This window comes from Felis catus, chromosome C2, assembly GCF_018350175.1.
Source record: "Felis catus isolate Fca126 chromosome C2, F.catus_Fca126_mat1.0, whole genome shotgun sequence".
NCBI lineage: Eukaryota > Metazoa > Chordata > Mammalia > Carnivora > Felidae > Felis > Felis catus.
Window position 1 is genome coordinate 143730612 of NC_058376.1, and position 24392 is coordinate 143755003.

A 24392-nucleotide genomic window follows, 5' to 3' on the forward strand; every position below is an offset into this window, starting at 1 on the left:
TTTTTTCATCTCTCCTTTATTTCTTCCTTCCTTCCTTCCTTCCTTCCTTCCTTCCTTCCTTCCTTCCTTCCTTCCTTCTCCTCTTCCTTCTCTTTCTCCTACAAGAGAGGACTAATTGTCTTGCCAGTTTGCCTACAAGTTGTTATTATAAACTTTACTTGGGAGAGAGAGAGAGAGAGATTGAGAGAGATTGAGAGAGAGAGAGAGAGAGAGAGAGAGAGAGAGAGATCTGACCCACTTGTGTTGGAATCCTAGGGCAGAGGGGTTGGGGGTTTCCTATCAGGTGGGGGCAAGCAGGTGGGCTGAGGGTTCCTAGACTCTCTTCAACCAGAGAGGCTCAATTTTCATTTGTTCATACATCAAGCTTCAATATAAGATGTTGATTAAGAAATTATTTCATTGATCAAAATAAAATGATAAGTAAAATGGAAGACCACTAAATCAGAGCTTCTTATTTCACTGGGTATTTGAATCACTTGACTCTGTTAAAATGCAGATGCTGAGTCAGCAGGTGGGGCCTGAGATTCTGCCCTTCTAACAAGTTCCCAGATCATGCCCAAGCTGCTGGACCATACTTGGAGAAGCAAGGTACTAGATGCACTTTCTAGATGAATGTCTCATAGCACCCATATCACTCTTGGGATACTGCCCTTTCTTGTATTTATTTTTATTTTTAATTTTTGAAAAATTTACAAAATTTACAATTTTTTATGTATTGTATTTATTTTTAAATCACTTTAATGAGATTTAATTTACATATTATTCAATTTATTCTTTCAAAGTGCACAGTTCAGTGGGTTTTATATTATTAGTGTATATATTTAGTATAGTATATTTCATACATAGTTAGCAGGCTTAGTATATTTAGAGTTGTATAACTATCACCACTATCTAATTTTAGAACATTTTTATCACACCAAAAAACAAACTTGTGATGGTTAATTATATGTGTTAACTTGACTGGGCCAATTTTTGTTTGTTTTTTGTTTAGGGAGAGAAAGCACACATGCATGAGAGGGGTGGCAGATAGAGGGAGAATGAGAGAGAGGGAGAATCTTAAGCAGGCTCAATGCTCAGCACGGAGCCTGACCCAGGACTTGATTCCAAGACTCTGGGATCATGACCTGAACCAAAATCAGGAGTCTGACACTCAATTGACTGAGCCACACAGGTGCCCCTAAATTTTTTTAAATAATCTCTACACCCAACATGTGGCTATTACTCATGACCCTGAGATCAAGAGTCAGATGCTCTACCAACTGAACCAGCGAGGTGCCCCAATTGGGCCCATTTTTTGTCAAAATTATTGGTCAAAAATTATTCTAGGTGTTTCTGTGAAGGTGATTTTGGATGTGATAAACATTTAAATTGGGAGACTGAGTAAAGTAGATTGTTCTCTCTAATGTGAGTGAGCCACGTCCAATCAGTTGAAGAAGTCAAACTGATCATCAGGTCTTCATGGATCTTGATCCCGATAGCTTTCAGACTAGAGCTACACCATCAGCTCTCCTGGGGGTCCAGCTAAGAACTCAACCTAAAAACCTTGGGACTTTCCAAGCTCCATAATTATGTGAACTAAATCTCATACTAAATCTCTTATAATAAATACATATACCCATCCTTATTGGTTCTGTTTCGTTGGAGAACTGTGACTAATACAAATACCCATAGCCATTACTTGCTCCCCTCAGCCCCTAATTAGCAACCACTCATCTACTTTCTGCCTCCATGGATTTGCCAATTCTGGGCATTTCATATAAATGGCATCATAAACTATATGGCCTCTTGTGAACAGGCATTATCAATTGCTAGACCGTCAGCACCAAGAACAGTGCCTGGAATATGACAAGGGTAAAATGAATGGTTGTTCAATGGATACATGAAAGAAAAACGCCTGCTGAGCTAGAGGTACTAGAGAGCAATTTCAAGGGATATAGACAGAGAGAGTGGCCAAGAGGTTTCAGTGTATATACAGGGAGTGTTGAGGGTGAGGTGACTGTGGTTGTTTTAACAGCTACAGAATTGCTCTCAAGTGGGGGTAGGAAGCATGACTAAGGGGCTTTCCAATGAACAGATAAACCCAGTTTTCATCTAACCTTTTCCTTGAGCTAGATTTTCAGAGCAACTGGCTGAGCTTCAAAGCTGTTATAAGAAGGTCAATTTAATTTATATATTGATCATGGGAGCCCATTTAAGCTTTAAGAACCTACCATGAGAGTCTTAGGAAATGTGGAATGAATGGCATAAAAATAATTCTGAAACACGAGTCACTTTCTTCTGAATTAAGTTCAGTTATATAAAGGAAAATATGAATCATACATGTACCATGCATAAAGTACTGTAGATATAAGGATGAACAAGACAGATTCTTTACAAAGTCTGCAATCTAATATGTGGTCATTACTTCTTGAAAATAATCTTTGAAAACTTAAAACAGCATTGAAAAGGAACAGTTTACTCATGCCTGGTAGACAGTCTCTTGAACTATGGTGTAAGACCCTCCTTTCCCACCATTTTTCTTCCAGAGGCTGTGGACATCTAGATGATATCATTTCACTTTTAAAAAGTTTTTTTTTAAAAGAGATTTTTATGTTTAAGTAATCTCTACACCCAACACGGGGCTTGAACCCACAACTCCAAGATCAAGAGTTGCACGCTCCACTGACTGAGCATGCCAGGCACCCCTATCATTTCATTTTTAGATAAATACTCAAATGGGGCCAGAGCACTAAAATTTTAAGCTAGAAACCTAAGTCCAAATTCCACCTGCCTTCAATCGCATTCCTTTCCACTTTCTTCTCTATCTCTAGAAAGGGTATGCAATTTTTTATATGTAAATCCAATAATACTATTCATCTGCTTAAAATCTCTCTCAGTCCGATTGCCTGTAGCACAGACAACTCCTCACTTATGGAGTGGTGACAAATTCAACCAGCTATATGTTACTCACAAGAGATGCTCCAGAAATGAAGTGATACAAAAAGGCTCAGAATAAATGGAACAGAAACATATTCTGAAATACTAATAAGTGACATAGTTATGCAACATTAAAAACAGACTGAATAGAATCTAAGTCACAGAATTTAACAAAAAAGGGGTTTTTATATTGGTAAAGGGGTAAAGAAACTTTTTAACTCCTACTGGCACATCAAGAAAAAAAAAAGAATTTTAGGGACAAATTAATAAACCAATATGCATAAGGGAAGGCTAATAAATTACCCCTGTCAAAATGTGACAGATGAAGTAGGTGAGACGTAAGGGTATAATGAGTATGAATAGCATAATTAACATAATATGCAATTAACTTTAGATAAAATATGGATATACGGTAAATTCGGAGCAATTTCAAATATTCATGAGACAATGGAAAATTTGGCAATACACAAACAACAAAGAAAACTCACAATAAATCAATCCTTAAAGCAGAAATCATATAGATCATATTCTCTGACTGTATTTTAATAAAACTGAAAATTAGCAAGAAAATGAAAGCCAAACAAATCGATTCATTTTAAAATTGAAAATAATTGCAGAATAGTTTAGTAACTGTTCATATAAGTGAGTTTTTAGAAATAATAATGAGAAAACCTCATGCAAAAAGCTAGGTTTTGTGCCCTATGTTACTCATAGGACAATTTTAGCCTTTGGTTGCATTTATTAGAAAGCCAGAAAAGTGACTACATGGCATTTGATCACAGGTATTTATACTTTCTCTTTCCCCAAACCATATTAGAATGCCAGTAAAGATATTAACATGCTCTCGATTGACAAAGAGGGAGAGGAGAAAACTTTAGCTGGGGAGTTTCAATTATTTGGCAAGTTGAAAAGCACTTGATTTAACTGAATAGTTAAAATTGTTATCCAAATTTCTGCAGACAATGATATCAACAAATAGCATGCAATTCGTCTCAGTACCTCTGTCAAGCTTGGCTCCAAATGATACCAGGGAGCATGGAAGGTGCAACGGGGTCATGGGGCTGACATGAGAGGCCATTCGGAGTTCCCTCCACAGAGCAGCCAGACACTTAGGTCCTTCTCCGCTATGCAGCCAAACACCTGGCCACGTCCCCACACTGCCCACGTGGCACTGAAGGTGATGTTCTAAAGGACTTGAGACGTTGAGGCCTAAACCTTGAGGACCGCAGGAGTAGTATGAAACAAGGGAGCAGGAGAAAGAAGTAGGGCTGGGAACAGGAAGATAAATTTCCTGACACTGCTCATCAGAATGCCAGCAGTCAGAAGGGTAGCTGACTCCCGTCTGAAGTGAGTGAACTAGAAACGCTAACATTTGAGGATACTTCAACAAACATGGCGTTTTGGAGTCCCTCCGCTATGCAACAAACTTACCTGTGTATAAGATTCCTATCAGCATTTTAGTGCCTAAATCTTAAATATGATGGGACAGTCAACAATCTTTAAACATTTTGAGAAATCTACCTAAATGAAAAGGAAAACCACCAAAAAACAGGGAAAAGGAATCCCAAAATAATTTGGGGCTGGGGATAGCAGAAGGAAGTTTCAAAATAACTACTATGACCTGAGAGAGAAAAGAAAACAACACACTGACAAATGATAAAAAGGCATACTTGGCAGATAAGAAAGATCTCTTGGCAATAGAGAATGTGCTGTTAGAAATTTTAAATTCTGTAGAAGAAGTCAAAGATAAAGTTAAGGAAACTTCACAGAAGCTAAAATAAATCAAAGAATTAATAAATAAGCAAATAAGTGGAATATGGGAAGGACCACATGAGGACATAGGAGGATCAAGCCAAGAATGTGGCATCCCACTAGCTACACAGAGAAAACTGGGGATATAGAAAGGAGAAAATTATCGAGAAAACTTACAAGAAAACTTGCAAACCCAAAGGGTACATCTATAGATTGAGAAGGCCCATCAAATGGAGTGAAAAAGACACCTACCAACATGCATCAGTATAAAAATTTCAAAATCCTGTAGGTGGAAAGAAGATGTAAAAATAGGTCATAAACAAGGACATGGGAATGAGAATCACTACATTTCTTAATCTTGAATACTAGAGGCTGAAAGGTAGTGGAACAATGCCTTCAGAACCAAGAGAAAATGATTTTTAAACCAGAGTTGCATATCTAGCCAAACCATCAATTAAACATGAGCCTAAAATTGAGGTAAATCGGACTTACAAGCATCTCCCATTCATCGTTCTTATGGAAAATCTTGGAGGATGTACTTCAGTAAAATGAGAATAAAATGAAAACTGAGGGGCGCCTGGATGGCTCAGTGGGTTGAGCGTGGGACTCTTGATTTCGTCTCAGGTCATGATCTCACGGTCATGGAATCAAGCCCCACGTCGGGGCCTGCACTAAGCATGGTGCTTGCTTGAGATTCTTTCTCTCTCTCTCTCTCTCTTGCCCTCTATCCCTCCCCCACTTATGCACATGTAAGCTCTCTATCTCACTCTCTCTCAGAAAGAAAGAAAGAAAGAAACAAAGAGAGGGAGAGAGAGAGAAAGAAAGAATGAAAGAAAGAAAGAAAAAGAAAGAAAGAAAGAAAGAAAAAGAAAGAAAGAAAGAAAGAAAGAAAGAAAGAAAGAAAGAAAGAAAGAAAGAAAGAAAGAAAGAAAAGCAAAAACATGAGATCCAGGAAATACAGGATTTTAGATCAGAGAAGAATGGAAGGAAGTGTCTGGGCAGCATCTCTACAACTCTTCTAGAGGCCAGCCAGTCCAGATGGAGTTGGAGTCTGGGGAGCTGGGGTGAGCAAGTAACCAGGACAGAAATGTGCTCAAAAGATTATTTTCTGTGCTTTACTGTTTGGGGAAAAAGTGATAGGTTTCTCTTGGAACATTTGGAAAGTCATTGCCTTACATACATAGACTACTAAACAAAAGAAAAGGTAGGATAAATATTAACTGCAGAGAAAAAGAAAAAGTACACAAGAAAGAAAAGACTATATGGCTCGATAGCAAACTATATTTTTACACAATCATTATATTGTAAATACTGACTATAACTTCAGCCAAATTGTAGTATAAGAGGATGTTGGGTTATATGGAATTTCTGTAACAAAGCATAACAGAAGTATATAGATAATAAGTTATGGATAATATCTAAAACTGACAAATCGATAAATAACAAAAGAAGTAATTTTTAATGGTCGGATAGTAAGTAAGGACCAAATACAATAGTAAAAGATTTATCTGTGGTTTCCTCTAAGAAACAGAACTGGAATATATAAAGGAGTGGTGCAGGGGACAGTTGCTTTTCTGGGGGGTTGATGGTTATCCACTTTGTAGTAGTAATTGATTTTATAATCTTTGTGCTTACATTTACTTTGTTAAGATTTTGCATTAATTTTAAAAAGGAAAATAGGGGCGCCTGGGTGGCGCAGTCGGTTAAGCGTCCGACTTCAGCCAGGTCACGATCTCACGGTCCGTGAGTTCGAGCCCCGCGTCGGGCTCTGGGCTGATGGCTCAGAGCCTGGAGCCTGTTTCCGATTCTGTGTCTCCCTCTCTCTCTGCCCCTCCCCCATTCATGCTCTGTCTCTCTCTGTCCCAAAAATAAATAAACGTTGAAAAAAAAAATTAAAAAAAAAAAAAAGGAAAATAAGTGTATAAGCACTAAATTTAGAAAACTAAAAAGAAGACTGGTAAAACTAAAGAAAGTGGATGGAATTAGTAATGATAAAACTGTGATAAAATTAAAATAAAATAAAATAAAATAAAATAATAAAAGCAGACTTAATAAAATTAAAACTTGTTCTCCTAAAAGTCCAATGCAATAGTAAAACTTTGGGCACATCTATTCAAGAAAAGGAGAAAATAAGTCACTAAGCAATATTAGTGATAAGAAAAAAGTCATAACCATAAAAATGGGAAATGAAAACAAGAAGAAAATGGTAGAAGGATGACTTACACATCTTGATGCCAAAAAAAGTATGTACAAGTCCAGAAGAAATAGATGATCTTTCAGCAAAATCAAGGATAGACACATGAGTAGATCTGTAACCACAGAAGAAACTGCGCGGTTAACAATACGATATGTACAAAGTCCAGACAATTTTCAAGCCTGTTCATTTAAGGTCCAAGAGAGAGAATTCCTATTATTATCCAAAAAAAGAAAATTATAGACCATATAAAAGAGCAAAATAGCATAATTATTGCAACAGATGATTGTTAAAAGCTTATCATTTTAACATCTGGTTCTGACTCAGATTTCATTAAATTGATAAAAGTAGTCTATTGAAAACCTTGAACAAACATCATAATTAAAGGTAAAATAGTTTGAAACATCCCATTTATATCAGGAAAAAAGCATAGATGCCAGTTAATACATGTAGTAGTCAATGGTATTTTTGAAGTTTTAGTTGATACTTGAGATAAGTAAATAAAAGAGACAAAGACATGAAAATAATAGAACCACTTACATTTTTAGTTATAGTGGTTGTCTACAGACAACCATATAATTTGTTTATAATTTGTTTACAAATTGAAAAACTGCAACCAATAAGAGTTGAGTCCAATACATGGAGGATAGAAGATGTAGAAGCAAAAATCAATACTTCTATGCACTAGAAATAAAAAATTATAAAATATAAAAGTTCCATTTCCACAAATAGCAAGAGTAAAAATCATACATTATTTAGAAATATACCTAACTGAAAATGTGGAAGACCCCATCAATACCCAAGATATACAAAGATATAAATTATTTTCTGGAGGAATTAAAGGAAGTCCTAAATAAATGGAAAGACACACTTGATTCTTGGATAAGAAGAATCCATAATATATCAACTCTCCCCAAATGATTTTATAAACACCAATCCCAATCAATAATTCTCATTATCCACATGGTTAACTCCTTCACCTTCTTCAATTTTTGCCCAAATATCCCTTCCTCATTGAAACCTTTCCCTATCACCCTATTCAAAACTTCAACACTTTTCCATCCAGGGAACTCTGACTCTTTTACCAGACTCCTCTACTTTGTATCTTTTTTTTCATAGCATATGTACCTACTGATTAGCCGATAATTATTTATTGTGTTCCTTGTTTATTGTTGGCTTTACCCTGTTAGAGTGTTAATTCCACACAGGAATTATCACCTGAGTTATTCATTGAGAAATGCCCAGCACCTTATGCCTGACATATAAAGTTGCTCAACTACTTTGCAAATATTTTTTATGACAGACTGTCAACTGCCTTCTAACTCTGTTTATGATATATTTGCCATATGGAAGTTAATTTTTTGTTGGTTTTTTTTCAAGTAGTAAAATCCACTTTCTTAATCAATCCAGAATTACATATGAACTATTTATATTTTAGTCTAGTGGTTTAATCATTTTTAAAATAAAAATTGAACTGAAGTAAACTAGAAAACTCAATGGCATTTTTAAAAAACCATTTGAGGAATGCCTGGGTGGGTCAGTTGGTTAATCGTCCGACTCTTGATTTCTGCTCAGGTCATGATCTCATGGTTCGTGAGATCGATCCCTGTGTCGGGTTCTTGCGGAGACTGCTTGGGATTCTCTCTCTCTTCTTTCTCTCTGCCCTTCCTCCCACTCATTGTTGTGTCTCTCTCTCTCTCTCTAAAAAATAAATAAATAAACTTACAAAATATATACCATTTGAATAACTGAAATATTATTCTGGAAGAGTAAATGTGCTAGAAAGTTCAAGATAATTTCAGAAAGACACAGAACTTGCCTCATTAAATATCAAAACATAATAAGAATTTGCAGAAATTAAGTAGTGTGATAATGGTATAAGAACAGGAAAAAAAGAATTAATGGTGAAAAATAGAATAGAGAACCTGGTTTATATACAGTGGGAATTGAGTATGATTAAGGTATAGAAAAGATAGATGATTTAATAAAATTTTTGCTGAAATTGGATTATACAGTCAAAAAATAAAATAAAGTTATATTCCTTCTTTCATCACAAACACAAAAATTCCTGGTGAATTTGAAAGTGAAATATGTTTTTCAAAACCTGGGTGGCTCAGTCTGTTGATACTGAGATTTCAGCTCAGGTCAAGATCTCACAGTTCATGGGTTCAAGTCCGGTGTCGGGCTGTGTGCTGACAGCTCAGAACCCAGATCCTGCTTCTGATTCTGTGTCTCCTTCTCTCTCTGCCCCTCCCCCGCTATGCTCTGTCTCTCAAAAATAAATAAATGTTAAAAAAAATTTAAAAAAACATTTAAAAACGAGGCCAAAATTTAAATAATTATTACATAATCTTGGCAAGCAAGTCACAGAATTCAGAGACAGTAAAGGCAATATTTGATAGATTTTACTATGAAAAACAAAATACAATCTTCACTTGGATATGGCAAATACACCATAAAAAGATAGCTGAAAATCTGTCAAAAAATATTTGCAATCAACATAAGACAAGGGGTAAACGTCAATACTAACTAATGAGCTTGGGGAAATTAATAAGTAAGAAGTCCAACAATCCACTGGAAATGAAATTGCCAATGGATACTACAAGAAAATAAATGTGTGAACACAGGCTTTGGATGAAATTCAGCACTGAAACAAGTCCAGGAAAAAGCTATAATGATAATCAGTTCATGATTATCAGCTGAGGAAACTTATCTAAACCATACAACATGACTCATTTGTGGGAGGCCATCACCATCATTTTATAAACATCGTGCCTGGAAAGACACTAGAGATACATAAAATGTTGACGATGCCAAAAATTTCAACCCTCATTGGAGCCATGTTACTCTAGTTAATCCTATGGAAACGGAAGCCAGCTCCAGAAAAAAGAACTAAGATTCGTAGTACTTTAACTCTTTAGTCTCAGGACACTGTTCTTTTATTCTTCTATTTCTCATTAAAAGCTGCTATTCAAAATTGTGATATATTAAGAGTGTAGTTGAAATGCTATTGGATAACAGGTCAAGTAATTTTGGTTCCATTTTTAAGGTCACAACTTAATATATATGATTTTGGAAATGTTATTAGCTTCCTTAATCCCTTAATCTCCTTGTATACCGATGTCCTCATCTGCAAAGTGGCAAGAGAGTATTTGCTCTCCAAGGGGCATCCTGGAGCTATTATGAATGTTGAGTCAGGGGACAGCAACCTGGAAATGGCCACACTGTAATAAAAACCACAGGGAAATGAATACATACGAGATTTTGAAGATGACAAAATCATTTTTTTTTTTAGAGAGAGAGTGAGCACATGAGCAGGGAGAGGGACAGGGGAGAGTGAGAGAAAGAGAGAGAGAGAGAGAGAGAGAGAGAGAGAGAGAGAGAGAGAGAGAGAATCTTAAGCAGGATCCATACTCAGTGCGGAGCCTGAAGCCGGGCTCAATCCCACGATCCTGGGATCATGACCTGAGCTGAAATCAGGAGTCAGACACTCGATAGACTGAGCCACCCAGGTGCCCTGACAAAATCATTTTTAAAGATTGAAATTTTTGACCAGTTAGAAAAGTTCAGAGAGGATAGGGAATACATTTGTTTTCTGATTTATACACAGAAAAATTGAAATATGGAGAATTAAGGTAATTTACCTAAATCCATGCCAACAGGTCACTTTTCATTTGTACATACTGTAATAGTATTTCTATTTATTTAAACCACAGAAGGAAGGAGTCACTACATCCTTACTCTTGAAATTACAGCATTTTATTTGGTTAGTGTTATAGATTGAAATGTGTCCCTCCAAAATTCCTATGTTTTAGTCTTAACCTTCAGCATATCAGAATGTGACTGTATAAAGCCATAGGATCTTTAAAGACATAATTAGGTATAAATGGGGTCATTCAGGTGGGCTCTAATCCAATAGGACTAGTGTCCTTGTAAAAATAGGAAATTTGGAAACAAAAAAGTTCAGTGGGGAGATCATGGGAAGATAGGAAGAAGAAGGCCATCTAATCAACATGCAAAAGAATGAAATTGGACCCTTATCTTCCACCACACACACAAAAATCAACTCCAATTAGGTTAAAAACTTAAATATAAGGCCTGAAACTATAAAAGTTCTAGAAGAAAACGGGAAAATCTTCATAATATTGATCTTGACAATGATTTCTTGCCTATGACATCAAAAGCACAAGCAACAAAAGCAAAAATAGATAAGTGGAACTATAACAAATTAAAAAGCTTTTACACAGCAAAGGAAACAATCAACAGAGTGAAGAAAATATTTGCAAACCATCTAACAGATAAGGGGTTACTATCCAAAACACATAAGAAACTCTTACAACTCAATAGCAAGAAGTCCAAATAACCTGTTTTTAAAAATGGACAAGAGACTTAAATAGACATCTCTCCAAAAAAGGTAAAAAATACTCAACAAGTTATGAAAAGATACTCAACATTGCTAATCATTAGGGAAATGCAAATAAAAAACTTATGAAATATCACCTCAAACCTGTTAGCATAGTTACTATCCAAAACACAAAAGATAAGTGTTGGCAAGGATGTGGAGAGATAGAAACCCTTGTACACTGTTGGTGGCGATGTAAAATGGTGAAGTTATCACTGCCAATAGTATGGAAGTGCCTCAAATAATTAAAAATAGAATTATCATATGATCCAGCAATGCCACTTCTGGGTATATCTCCCAAAGAATTGAAATCAGGATCTCAGATATTTTCACTCCCATGCTCACTGAAGTATTGTTTACAATAGTCAAGACATGGAAACAACCTAAATATTCAGCAACAGATGAATGGATAAAGAAAATGTGGTATACACATACAATGGAATTAATATTCCTTAGCCTTAAAACAAAAGAACATCAGGGTGCCTGGGTGACTCAGTTGGTTAAGCATCTGACTCTTGCTTTTGGCTCAGGTCATAATCTCACAGTTCATGGATTTGAGCCCCAAGTTGGGCTCCACGCTGACCTGACAGTTCAGAGCCTGCTTGGAATTCTCTCTCCCTTTCTCTCTGCCCTTCCCCTGCTCATGTGCTTTCTCTCCCAAAATAAATAAACAAACTAAAAAAATAGAGAGAGAGAAGGAAATCTTGCCATATACAACAACATGCTAAATCTGGAGGACGTTATGCTAAGTAAAACAAGCCAGTCACAGAAGGACTAATGCTGTATGCGTCCACCTATATGAAGTCTCTAAAATTGTCAAATTCATAAAAACAAAGTAGAATGGCGGTTGGCAAGGGCTGAGGGGAAGGAAAAGAGGGGAGCTGCTGTACAATGGGTACATAGTTTCAGTTACACAAGATGAGTAAGTTCTAGTGAGCTGTTGTATCACATTGTACCTATAGTTAACAACACTGAATTGTGCACTTAAAATTTTTTCAGAAGGGTAGATCTCAGGTGAAGTGTACTTACCACAATTAAAAAAAAGTGTTTTAACTATAAAAGAGAACATGTTAAAAGATGGCCATCTCTAAGCTAACAAAAGAGGCCTCGGAAGAAATGAACTCGGCTCACTCTCGAACTCATAACTCTACCCTCTAGAACTGTGTGAAAACAAACCTCTGTTGTGTAAGCTGCCCAGTCTGTGGTACTTGGTCGACAGTGTTTCTTGCCAATGGATATAGACCAGTCCTTCTTGGTTTTGTTAGTCTGTATTTTAAGGGGATATTTTACGAAGCTTAAACTGCATGAACAGCGTCAGTGATATCAGTCTGTTTGACTGAATTAGGAAAATCGTTCTGTCTTTATTGAGAACTAGATTCACACCTTGAAGTGGACTTTTTGAGCCCAAGGTGTGTAGTTTCTAACTGAAGGTGACAAATAGAGAATGCATTACCCTGTTGATGGTAACATTTTCCATATTTACTTGTCATGGTTAAGCACGCTCACAAGCTTAGTATATTTTCTTAAATCATCAATCGCATCAATTGCATATATACTGCATCAATTGCAGTATATATAATAATCATGCAATTAAGTATATATAATTATATACTTATAAATAAGTAACAAACAAGTAGAGAGGTGACAGTGGTACAAGTTACACATAGGCTGTCTAGGCCCTGGGGGTAGAGGAGAAACAAAGGCATGAGGCTTTGATAAGTCAAACCAGAGTGGTGACAGTAACCACTCCACAGCCAATCGTGGGCTCTTCCACTACTGCCTCAGTCCATTTTCAGAGAGATGGTCTCTGATGGAGCCAGCGTGACCATATTATGACTCACTGGCGGCACAACATGGCTGCCCTTAGGGCAGGCGCTCCTCCCTTGCCCCATGACCGGGAGGGCAGTAGGTTTCCTGTGTCCTCATCGGGGCTACTGATGTGCTGTTTCATATAAAGGGGATGTAAATGGAGTAGACTCCATGACTGACATTTCTAATGTAGATCCTTTCTCCAGACCCAGCCCTTGTTTGGAGATCCAGGCTCGACATCTAACGATAAACGAGATTTGCTTATTAGTAATCCTCCAGCCTTCTGTGGTATGTCATTTCTCATCTTTCTGTTTGTGGATACAGAGCCCTCCTAGACTGCCCCTAGCGTGCACACCGTTTTACATTCAAGCATTAAATAGCCGCTCCGAGAGCTTTTATATAGGTGGAATCAAAAGCCTCAGGAGGTCTCTGGCCATCTTACCTGGGCTAGCCTAGGATCTGTTTTCATTTGACTCCTTTGCACAGCCCATTCCACTCAGAGACCACAGACAGAATGAGAAGGGTATTATTTTTCCGTTCACTAAAAGATTTACAAATGCAGACAGGATCACACCCCAGAGGCTGAGAAACAACACTCCTGTGAATTCCTAAGAGAAAAACAAATTGTTGAGATTTTTTTTCCATCTGCAGTTCTTTATAACTCACTAGCCTAGCAAATACCGAAACTAAGGAAACAGGGTTTTGCAGCTAAATGTTTCTCAATACTGCATTTGAACAAAACAATTTATAGGGTTCTTCACCTGCCTCCTTCAATGCTCCATTTAGCATATATATTCCTGAGTCCAAAGTAACTGTACACACTAGGCATAATTCTTTCTGATGTACAGACCCCCACCTGATTCTCTGCAGAGAATAGGATTGGGAGCCCAGGAGTCTGTAGAATCCGCTGCCCAGAGCAGCATCTCTACCTTCTACTTTATCTAGAAAAAAAAAAAAAAGATGGGGTGCCTTGAGTGGCACAGTTAGTTGAGCCTCCGACTCCAGCTCCTGTTATGATCTCATGGTACATGAGTTCCGTGAGTTCAAGCCCCGCATGGGGCTCACTGCTGTCAGTGCAGAGCCCTGCACTTCGGATCCTCTGTGTCCCTCTCTCCCTGCCCCTCTCCCGCTTGCATGCAGGTACATGCCTGCATTCTTACAAAAAGAAAGAAAACATTAAAAAAAAAGAAAACCAAACATAAAAACTTTGGAGAAAAGTGATGCCTGGTCTATGTTCATGCCGGTTGGCATTTCTGCCATCGTGCTCCATAGCACTTGTTCAATGTCCTCAAACAATGAGAGGTTGTCAATGGATGAAGACTTTCACTACCTTCATAACTATCTGGGTGAGGCTCTCCTGTTAATACATTTCTTTTAGTCCTAATGCTACCAACTCTCTTCCGGGGCAACCTTTCTCTCCTTCCTAGGTGGCTTTAAATTTTATTTTTTAAAATAAAATACCAGTGTTTAGGTAGGTGCCAACACAAAACGCAGCCTAGGATCCAAATTCATTTTTAACCAAAGCTAGGTAGGGGTTCAACTGAGTTTTGAAATACTAGTTATATCCCCGTCCCTGTAGGCAGGAAAGAGGGGATTGTAGCATGGGCTGTTAACAGATAGCCAGTCTCAGGGGTAGAAAATCCTAGAGACAGGTGGCACAGAATGAAGACCTCATGGGGAAACCAAGCCTATTCTCTAAGAAAAAGGCCAGCCTGTCAGTCTTTTTTTTCACTGTTGCATGTCCCTGAGAACCAATTACTTAGCCAGGCATGCCGACTGCAAAGTAAAATCCTGTGACCAGAGTATAGTCACCTCTCCTTCTGTCCAACATTCTAAACATGGAGAAATCTAGATATGGATGCTAGAAAATCCCATCAGATCCCACTGTCCAAAATAAAGCCCAGAAGTTCTAGAGTTAATACAAATAGTATAATGACTAAAGATTTCAATAAGGTCTGACCAAGATAGAGTAATCTATGTCCCTGTGAATTGAAATGTTGGTGCTTTTTTCCAAATTTCTAAGAAGGAGCTGGATTTTTAAAATAATCATTATAACAACAAGAACAACAATAAATCACAAGTCCTTTTCCTCTCTCCTTCCCTAGTCTTCCATTTTTATCTTTCATTGCCATTGTTGTTGTCATTCTTGTTTTTAGCTTTTTCCCATCTTGGTGATTCTTTTTCTTTTTCTCTAAATTTCTCGGAAGAGAGATAGATAGTATTGACTGAAACCGAGGGCAGTGCTAGGGACACAGTGGGCTTTCTGAGAGGAGAATCAATAGTGATGACAGAGTCTGATCTGGCTGGGATTTTGTTAATGAAATGTTCCCCTCCCCACAGCTACAGGAAGAAGATGAATTGGAAATGGTAGCTCACAGCAGGCTATTCTGACCTAAGCGCCCTTTCTCATTCAACCTTTGGAAGGAAAGGATGACCATTTACTTGAATGGAACCCTTTTGCGTTCCCATCCCATTGAAGGCTCAGAGTACTTGGACATATTAAGCTCTCTGAGGCCCAAAGGCATTGAATTGAGCCCAATAATAATTTTCTGAGAATCTCATTTGCGTTTAACTTTCAGATTCAGGGGCACACCAAAAAAAGAGTTCCAAGCTGCGACTTGGGTGGGCGAGAAGAATATGTCTTATGGTAGAGATATCATTAATTTTATTCCTGTGGGTGGGCGGTGGTAGTAGAGAAATAAGCATTAGTGGTTGCGGAAAAGTGATGAATAAAAGGCCCCATCCTTGGTGTTAGGAGGACTGTGTTTTAGAGCCATCTTGTTGCTAGCTAAGTGCTTTCATTTAACATAAAATCACGTAACAACTGGAAAATACCCAAGAATATCTTTGAATTCCCTTCTCACTTTTTTATTCTATGTCGTACCAATCCAGGAGGCCAAGGATCCTCAAAGAATGGAGCTACAGGGTTATTACATGAGACAAGATGACTGAAAACAGTTCTCTCCAACTCAGAGCTTTGCAGACCCGCAGATGACATTGAGCATTTCACATGAGACTCCATGTTGATGGTGATGCTCTCCTTTCATATATTTCAGTCAATTTGTTAGTTTGGGGATATTTTTTAAAAACCTCTCTTCTCTTCTTTTTTCCATCTCCTACACAGCTACCACGTCAATTGTTTTTTCTCACCAAATATGCCCTCATGTGATACCCCACACACAAGTGTGAAAATGACTTGGTCTTAATAGACATTTACACAGCAGGTAAATTCCATCATGGTTGGATGGGAGATTTGGTACCTTATTTCTTCTTGAATGTTCTATTAATAATGACCCAAACTAATTGTTTTTCCCAGTATTTTCTCTTCCTTAAGCTTTTAGAAGTAGTTGTCACTAACAAGAAGCCAAAGGAAAATATAATCACAGTGTCTGCTTTTAGGATTTAGGTTTTTCTGTATGTTTTTAAATCATTAATGGTGGGTGTCTTGGGGAAAAAATTCTTTAAGTAGTCCTCTGAAAAGATTAAAATCTACTTATTTGGTGAATACTTATTGAAGATTTATTATGTGCATAGCACTGTAATAGGCACCTTGGAGAAATATGAAAAAAATATGTACAAAGCAGTGGTAGAGTCTTCTAGTTTTCTATTCAATATCCCTTTAATCATTTTCGTCATACCCCAACCATTAGCAACTTATGCCATCCCTATCTTCAAAAGAGATTCAAAGTCTGATCCTCCAGTCATCATTATCTTTTAACTAGATTATTCCAATAGCTTCCTAACTGACCTCTCAGTTTCTCCTGGATCTTCCCACTGTCTATTCTCTATGAAGAACCAGAGTGATTCTTTGAAATCTCACCAATGGCTTTGCATCTGACTCACTGGAAAAACATTGTCCTAGAGTTCCTACTACCTGGCCTCTCCCTGCTACTATGACTTCATCTCCTACTGCTCCTGTCTTTCTCCTCCATTCCATCCCATCAGTCCTCTCTTTACTCAAACATGTCAAACACCTTCCTTCATCAGGGCCTTTGCACTCCCTCTTCTCTTGCCTAAAGTGTTCTTCCCTCAGATACCTGCGTATCTTGCTTTGACACTTCTTTCAGGTCTCCAGAAAAAAAATTATCTTATAAGATAATTCAGTATAAGTTTACTGGATTATTTGCCTATTTACTTTGTCCATGAATTATTGTTTTTAAATTTTTTTAATCTTCATTTATTTTTGAGAGAGAGAGAGATGCAGTGTGAGCAGGGGAGGAACAGAGAGAGAGGGAGACACAGAATCCGAAGCAGGCTCCAGGCTCTGAGCCATCCGCACAGAGCCCGACGCGGGGATCGAACTTACGAACCATGCGATAGTGACCTGAGCCAAAGTTGGACACTCAATCGAGAGAGCCACCCAGGCGCCCCTGTCCATGCACTATTAATGTGAGGCCCATGAGGGTAGAATCTTTATGCATTTTGTTCATTGTTTTATTCCTAGGAACTAGAACAGGGTCTGGCACATAAAATATGATCAATACATATTTGTGGAACCAATTTTCTCCTTTCTTACTAACAAAACATGAAATTTATTCAAAATGGTAATGTAACCTAAAACATTGCATTTTCATAGCCTGTCTTGACTGGATTTAAGCCTAAGTCATTGGGTGGGTAGGGAGCTTTTGGAGAGCCCAATGAAAGGAATGACTCATCTGGGAAACATTATTTTGTTGTTCCCTATTTCCTCTTCATTCCTGCCTGAATGTAGACTTGATGGCTGAAACTCCAACAGCTATACTGTGTTAATGAAGACACTCTAATGTTGATAGCCACAATTTAAGGAAGACAAAGCATAAGGATAGAGTCTGAGTCTCTCTGATGAACACCAGTCCTAGGCTGCTTGTCATATTATTTCTTTATAAATTCTACCATGTTTAATTCACTGTTATTTCAGGTCTCTGTAACTAGCAAACGAGCAGAATTCCTAACGGATGCAATGGCCATTTTCCTTCAGAAGCATATATTCATTTAAGAAGAGAAAGTATAGGGGCACCTGGGTGGCTCAGTTAGTTGAGCACCCAACTTTGGCTCAGGTCATGATCTCGCATTCATGGATCTGAGCCAGCGTCGGGCTCTGTGCTGACAGCTCAGAGCCTGGAGCCTGCTACGCATTCTGTTTCTCCCTCTCTCTCTGCTCCTCCCACACTCATGCTCTGTCTCTCTCAAAAATAAACAAAACATTAAAAATTAAAATAAATAAATAAAAAGAAAGAAAGAAAAGAAAGAAAGAAAGAAAGAAAGAAAGAAAGAAAGAAAGAAAGAAAGAAGAAAGAAAGAAAGAAAGAAAGAAAGAAAGAAAACAGTGGGAATGAGAAAAGCTACAAAGAATCTGGTCTTGGGAAACACAGAGTAAGTGTGGCCAAACAGACTATTGAGAGAGGTGAGAGCCAAACATCAGGCTTAGTTTCTCAGGGAAGGTGAAGGGTCTGGCTTCAGACATACTTAATTTCGTCTGTCAGACTACTACCCAAATGCAGCTGTCTGGTAGATGACTGGAGATGCAGAGGTGGCCCTTGGAAAAGAAGTCAGAATTGGAGAATTAGGTGGGGCAGACCCCGAAGGGTATGTTAATAATGGGTTAGGCAGCTGTAGACAGCGGCAATTGGTAGTCCGTAGGAGAGGATTCTGAAAGCATCAGACTGGGACCAATGAACAAGCAGATTGGAAACTAGAAGCTTAAGGGGCCAACAGAGAGTGGTTCAAGGGTTAGAAGGTAGACAGTTGTGTTCAAAACAAAACAAAACAACTTTAGAAAAAAAACAAACACCAAAAGCAAAAGCAAAAGGAAAATGAGAAAAAGAGGACTGGATTGGGTGATTGGTTGCCTCGGGAGCTTTGTGAGTGCAGCTTCTGAGGTGAGGAAAGGCCACTGGGAGTAAGGAAGCCAGCGACAGGGAGAGAGGCAGCCCGAGGTGAGCCCAACTCGAAGAGTTTGGTGGCAGGGAGCCCCTAGCTTGAGAGGCAGCAGGGTCTGAAAGCAGTTTTATTCTGTGCCTTTAAAAGAGATCTTTATGTTTGAAGGTAAAGGCAAAGAAATCAGTACAAGAAAGATTGATGCTGTGGGGAAGGAAAGAGATAAATGCAGAAGGAGTTTACAAAGAAGATCTGCCCCTTTGAGGCCAGAGAGAATGTTAAGGGCTCAGAGATATTTTCAAGGTGGAAAATGAGGGATCACCTTTGGAAGGAGATGGCTTTATCCATTCAATAAGAGAGCTGCTGAGAACTGAATTAAAGAGAAATGGAATGAGATTAAGAAGAGTGAAGAAGTTTTCTGTGGCTCCTGGGGAGGGCGTCTTGGCAAACCCGTTAGTGTCGTAGTTACTAAGTAGTTTGTGGTGGTGATGATGTACGCAGAAAGGTGAGAAGAGTAATTTCAAATTGGAATAGGAAATCCAATCGCCGCTCAAAGCCAGCATTAAAATTAATCCTAAACTTTAACTTTCATCAATTCAGAATCAATTAGAATTCTTTTAAGGGGTCAGGAAAATGTGGCCTCAGAGCAAGAACTAGAATAATCTCAGGCCAAAATTAGAGGAAGTAACTTTCAGAGGGGAGGCGATTCATGTTCATCTGCATTCTCAGTAGTGACGGAACTAAAATATAAGCTCCATGAAAGTACGCACTTTGCTTTACTACTGTATTTCCAGCACTTAGACTAGCAAGGCACACAGAAAACACTCAATGAGTATTTACTGACTGATTGTTGAATGGATACATGCACGAGGGTTGTAATCATGTATTCTCTCTGCTCCAAACCACTGTTACTTTGAGTTACTGTTTACACACGTGCACACACACGCGTACACACTCTTTTGCATATTTTATAAAGTTTCTCTTTTTTGTAAACTTTATTTATTTATTTTGAGAGACAGAGTATGTGTGAGCACTTGCATGTGCGAGTGGGGTAGGTGCAGAGAGAGAGAGAGAATCCCAAGCAGGCTCTGAGCTGGCAGCACAGAGCCTGATGGGACTGATCTCATGAACCATGAGATCATGACCTGACCTGAAATCAGGAGTCAGATGCTTAATCGACAGAGCCAGCCAGGCACCCCTATTTTATAAAGTTTCTTAAAGGACCCAAGTGCTCCCTTCTTGAATTGAGTATCCTAGGCACCCCTCTGTGGTTCTGCCTACGTGGTTCCAGGTGAGGATGGTTGATGGGACTCCTGAATTTCACCTGTGCTCACAAGCACAAGAGCTTAAAGACTCAGTTCAATGCCAAGATGAAGGCTCAAAGATAACAAAAGCAACATAAAGATCACCTACCTCTCCATCTATTGTAACTTTTATAGAACAATGGAATCATATGATAGACATTGTTTTATAACTTTTCTTTTGTTAACTTAATAGCATCCTGGCCATGTTTTCAGATCCGTAAATGTGGATCTACCTCGTGATTTCCTATTGGGGTTGCACTCTCATGAGTGTACCATAATTTACTTAGACATTCTGTTACTGATGGGCATTTTCACAGTTTCTGTTACAACCTCTGGTCCAGTGAGCATGTTTGTACACATGTCTTTTTAGGCTTGTGACACTTGAGACACGATGAAATCCTAAAGTTAGCTTTGTCGCTGACAACTTTTTCATCAAACATGATACCCAGTAAGTCCTTAGCAACCTGCAAATGCTTCTTTTCCAGAACTTTTGCTCACATTGGCTCTTAATAATCTTTTAAATTTTAGCCACAGAGAAGCAAAATGACTTCTGTTTTAAAATTTGTGTTTCCTAAACATAAAATTAAATTAAAATTAAATTAAATTAAATGTGTGTTTCCTTAGTTACAGCTAATGTTTACCATCTTTTTCTATGTTTGTTGTCATTTGTGTTTATTTTTGTGTAAACTTCCTGTTCATATCTATTGCTCAATTTCCTATTAGATCGGCTTTTCCGGTTTATATCTGTATCCATATCTATATTTATATGTACTTGTATATCCTATGTTTATATAAATGCATTTTGTATTTTAACTAATCCTTTATGTGTCATATATTACTATTGTTTTCTCCTAGTCTGCCATTTTCATTTTTGTTTATGTATTCTTTGCCTTAATAATGTTTTTAACACTCATATAATTATATTTATTATTAAGTTTTTGCTGAGAGATTTTGGATTTTAAGTTTTCCCAATACCAAACTTAAAAAAATTATTTCCTGTACATTTTCTTCTAATACTTCTATCATTTTTTTTATATTTAGATCTCTAATCCAGATGAAATTTATTTATTTTTTTTACAATTCAAGCTATCATCTATTTCCTTAAATACAGATATCCAGTTGCTTTAACACAAGTTGCATCAATCCATTTTCCCCCAGGATATAAACTACTATTGTTAGTACATGTTAAATTTCCAATTGTTTTTGAGTTTCTCCAGATTCTGCTCCTGTAATTGGTTTATCTGACAGTGCTAACCTTTCATTATAATTCATTTTCTAAACTATATTGGCTATTCTCACTCACTTATTCAAGGGATTCCATAATCAGTTTGTCAAGTTAAAAATTAAACACATATATGAAATAATTGGAATTGGTACAGAATCATCTTAAATTTATATATTTAGTGTTTCCATTTGAGCATATGACATATCTCTCTATTTATTCAAACATTATTTCATGTCTTCAGAGCAATTTTGGTATTTTTATTGTCCTTTTTGGCACCACTTTATACTAAGGAACTAACACTGTGTTAATAGGTTTTTTTTTTTAAGTGTGTGAGTCATCCTTAAAAATAGTGTCTTATTGTTTTAATTATTTTCTGCATTTGATTTGCTGATGTTTTGTTTAGAAATTTTTGTATATATATAAGTGCTAACTTACCAGCCTATTTCTTCCAGTGTTAATATTTTTGGCTTTGCTGTTTCTGTTGGCTTTCTCGTCTGAATACCGTGGAAATTACCTGTTTCTGTAGGGTTAGGTTTACTCTGATCCTGGCACACTTTCAAAGAGTAGATCTTTGACAAACCTCAGTTTCCTGTTTGGATTTTAGACAATTTAGCTTATATATCTTTTCCTGAGTGTTTTCCCCCATTTTATTTTGACTATTTTCATTCAGTCTTGACCTTCAAATTTTTGGTGAGAGGAACACAAAATAATTAGTTAAAATTTTGGAACTTATTTAATAACTGTTGTAGTTCTTTCCTATTTCATTCCTAATATTGTCTTTTTTCCCCCTTCTTTTATAGTTTTCCTTAGTATATTAAGTATTTATCCATTAAATTCAGTTATTTGAAGAAACTTATCTTAGTTTCATGTCTAAATTTTATTTTTTAATTTTTAGAAATATTTTTATATTTCTTTTTAATTTTAGCTTTAAATGAATTATTTCCTTCTATTTCCTTTTGGTTTATTTTATATTTTCTTCCTTCTATTCCTAGTTTGTGGAGAGTTTTTTTTTTTTTTTACCATAATTGTATGTTAGATTTTATCAAAACTTTTTCTGTACCTATTTTGAGGTGATCATACGATGTTTATTTTTTTATCTGTTAATATGGGGTGACCGATTCTTAGATGTTAAGCCAACATGGCCCAAGAATGCCCTTAATGGGTTATCCTTTTCTATATTGTTGAATTTAATTTGCTAATTTTTTTGTTCAGTTTCCTAATGTGTTCATGTGGGATGTTGGTGTGTAGTTTTCTTACATCTTTGATTTAGTATTAGAGTAATGCTGGCTTCTTAGAATGTTTTCTTCTTTTATAACTTCTGAAAGACTTTGTGTAGAATTGATGTTATTTCTTCCTTAAATATTTGATAGAATTCACTAACGAAGTCATTTGACCTGAGTTTTCTTTGTAGGAAGTTTGTTAACTACAAATGAAATTTTTTTTTGTCAATAATGGTGACCACAATAATGCCTCATCTGTTTTATTGCTTATTATGTGCCGGACATTGTGAAATTTGTATGAAAATGTCAGTGCTTACAACATTCTTATGAAGTTTGTGGTATCATTCTTCTCATTTTTAGACTAAGTAACTACGTTTTAGGGGAGCTCAGTAAGTTGCCAAAACACACAGTAAATAATAAAGCAAGGCTTCAAATTTATGTCTTTCCTACAGAACACATTAAGCACATATTGATTATAAATTTTTCATTTTAGTCATAGGCAGTGAGTAGGAAGTATAGTCTCTAATTCCTTTGTTTACTCATTCATCTACTCATTTCTTGCTGTCATTCAACAAGCATGCTTACCATGGGGCTTTACTACATGGCAGTCTCTAGGTACAGGGCATGCTTATTAGAGACCCAAGAAAAGAGGTAGGGATAAAGGGCGAGTTACTGAGGATGAGTGTAAATGTCTTCTATACACATTCAGTGAAAGATTTTCTGCATAGATCCTCAGGAATGCTTACCTCTGCCAGTATTACAGTATTTTGATTAACTTCTTTCCTATCTAACTCTTTCCTGAACTCTTTCTAACCTCAGTCACATGATTCAGTATTTCCTCATGCTTAAGAAACTTTTTTACCTGGATGCCAGTTCTGTTTATTACCACCAATAAAATCACGCCATTCCTTGACAAATAAAGACAGAAAGTAAACAATGTTAGACCCTATATGCCAGCTGCCATGCTAGGGCAAACCAAAATTCTCTGATGTGGAAATTTTCAAGAAGCAATTGAAACTAAGTCTACATAATTTCCTTAGCAATCAAAAAGACAGACACCCCCCAAACCCTGGCCCCACCCAATAGTTTTTGGTTTCTCACCAACAGTACTGAAGTATTATAGACTGACAGATGTCTAACATTTATCGTCTTGCTAGGTACAGTAGAGATAGAATAAAATCATCTGTGTAGCTCCTAGGAGATTCTCAACTATTTTTTTTCTCTTACTTGACACCAGTTGTTTCTTTCCTTTAAATATTTTTCAGTTGGGTTAAAGGAAGCTAGAAGATGTTCTTACACTTAAAAAATAGTTGTTGCCAGAAGGGTTTTTCCCAGTTTGAAAAATAATGCAGTGTGCCTCCAAACAAATTCATCACAAGAACTGGAAGCCAAGAGGCTAAAAACAAACAAACCAAAAACAAAACAAAAAAATGCTCAGCCCTAACATCTGCTTGGGTATATGTTCATGCTTGGTAGAAAAAATTAGGTAGAAAAAATTAGATAACATCTGTTATCGCTGTCTAGGGTCATATTATGCGATCTATGCTTTGATAGGTCTGATTGGAAAGCTGGACCCAGGAAGAGACAGCATTACACTTGTACCCAATGACTCCTTGCATTGTCAGAAATTTGGCTTTAAGTTACAGACTCTGGGGGCACTTGGGTGGCTCAGTCAGGTAAGTGTCTGACTCTTGATTTTGGCTCAGATCATTAT

At 37.2% G+C, this 24392-nt stretch overlaps 1 long non-coding RNA gene across 1 annotated transcript; it reads left to right on the forward strand.

Annotated features, from left to right (window-relative positions):
* The first annotated feature begins 342 nt into the window (after positions 1–342).
* LOC123380159 lies at positions 343–16578 on the forward strand. The gene is made up of 2 exons (XR_006585587.1): positions 343–588; positions 15966–16578. It is a non-coding gene; the product is annotated as an uncharacterized LOC123380159 (long non-coding RNA).
* The last annotated feature ends 7814 nt before the right edge of the window (positions 16579–24392 follow it).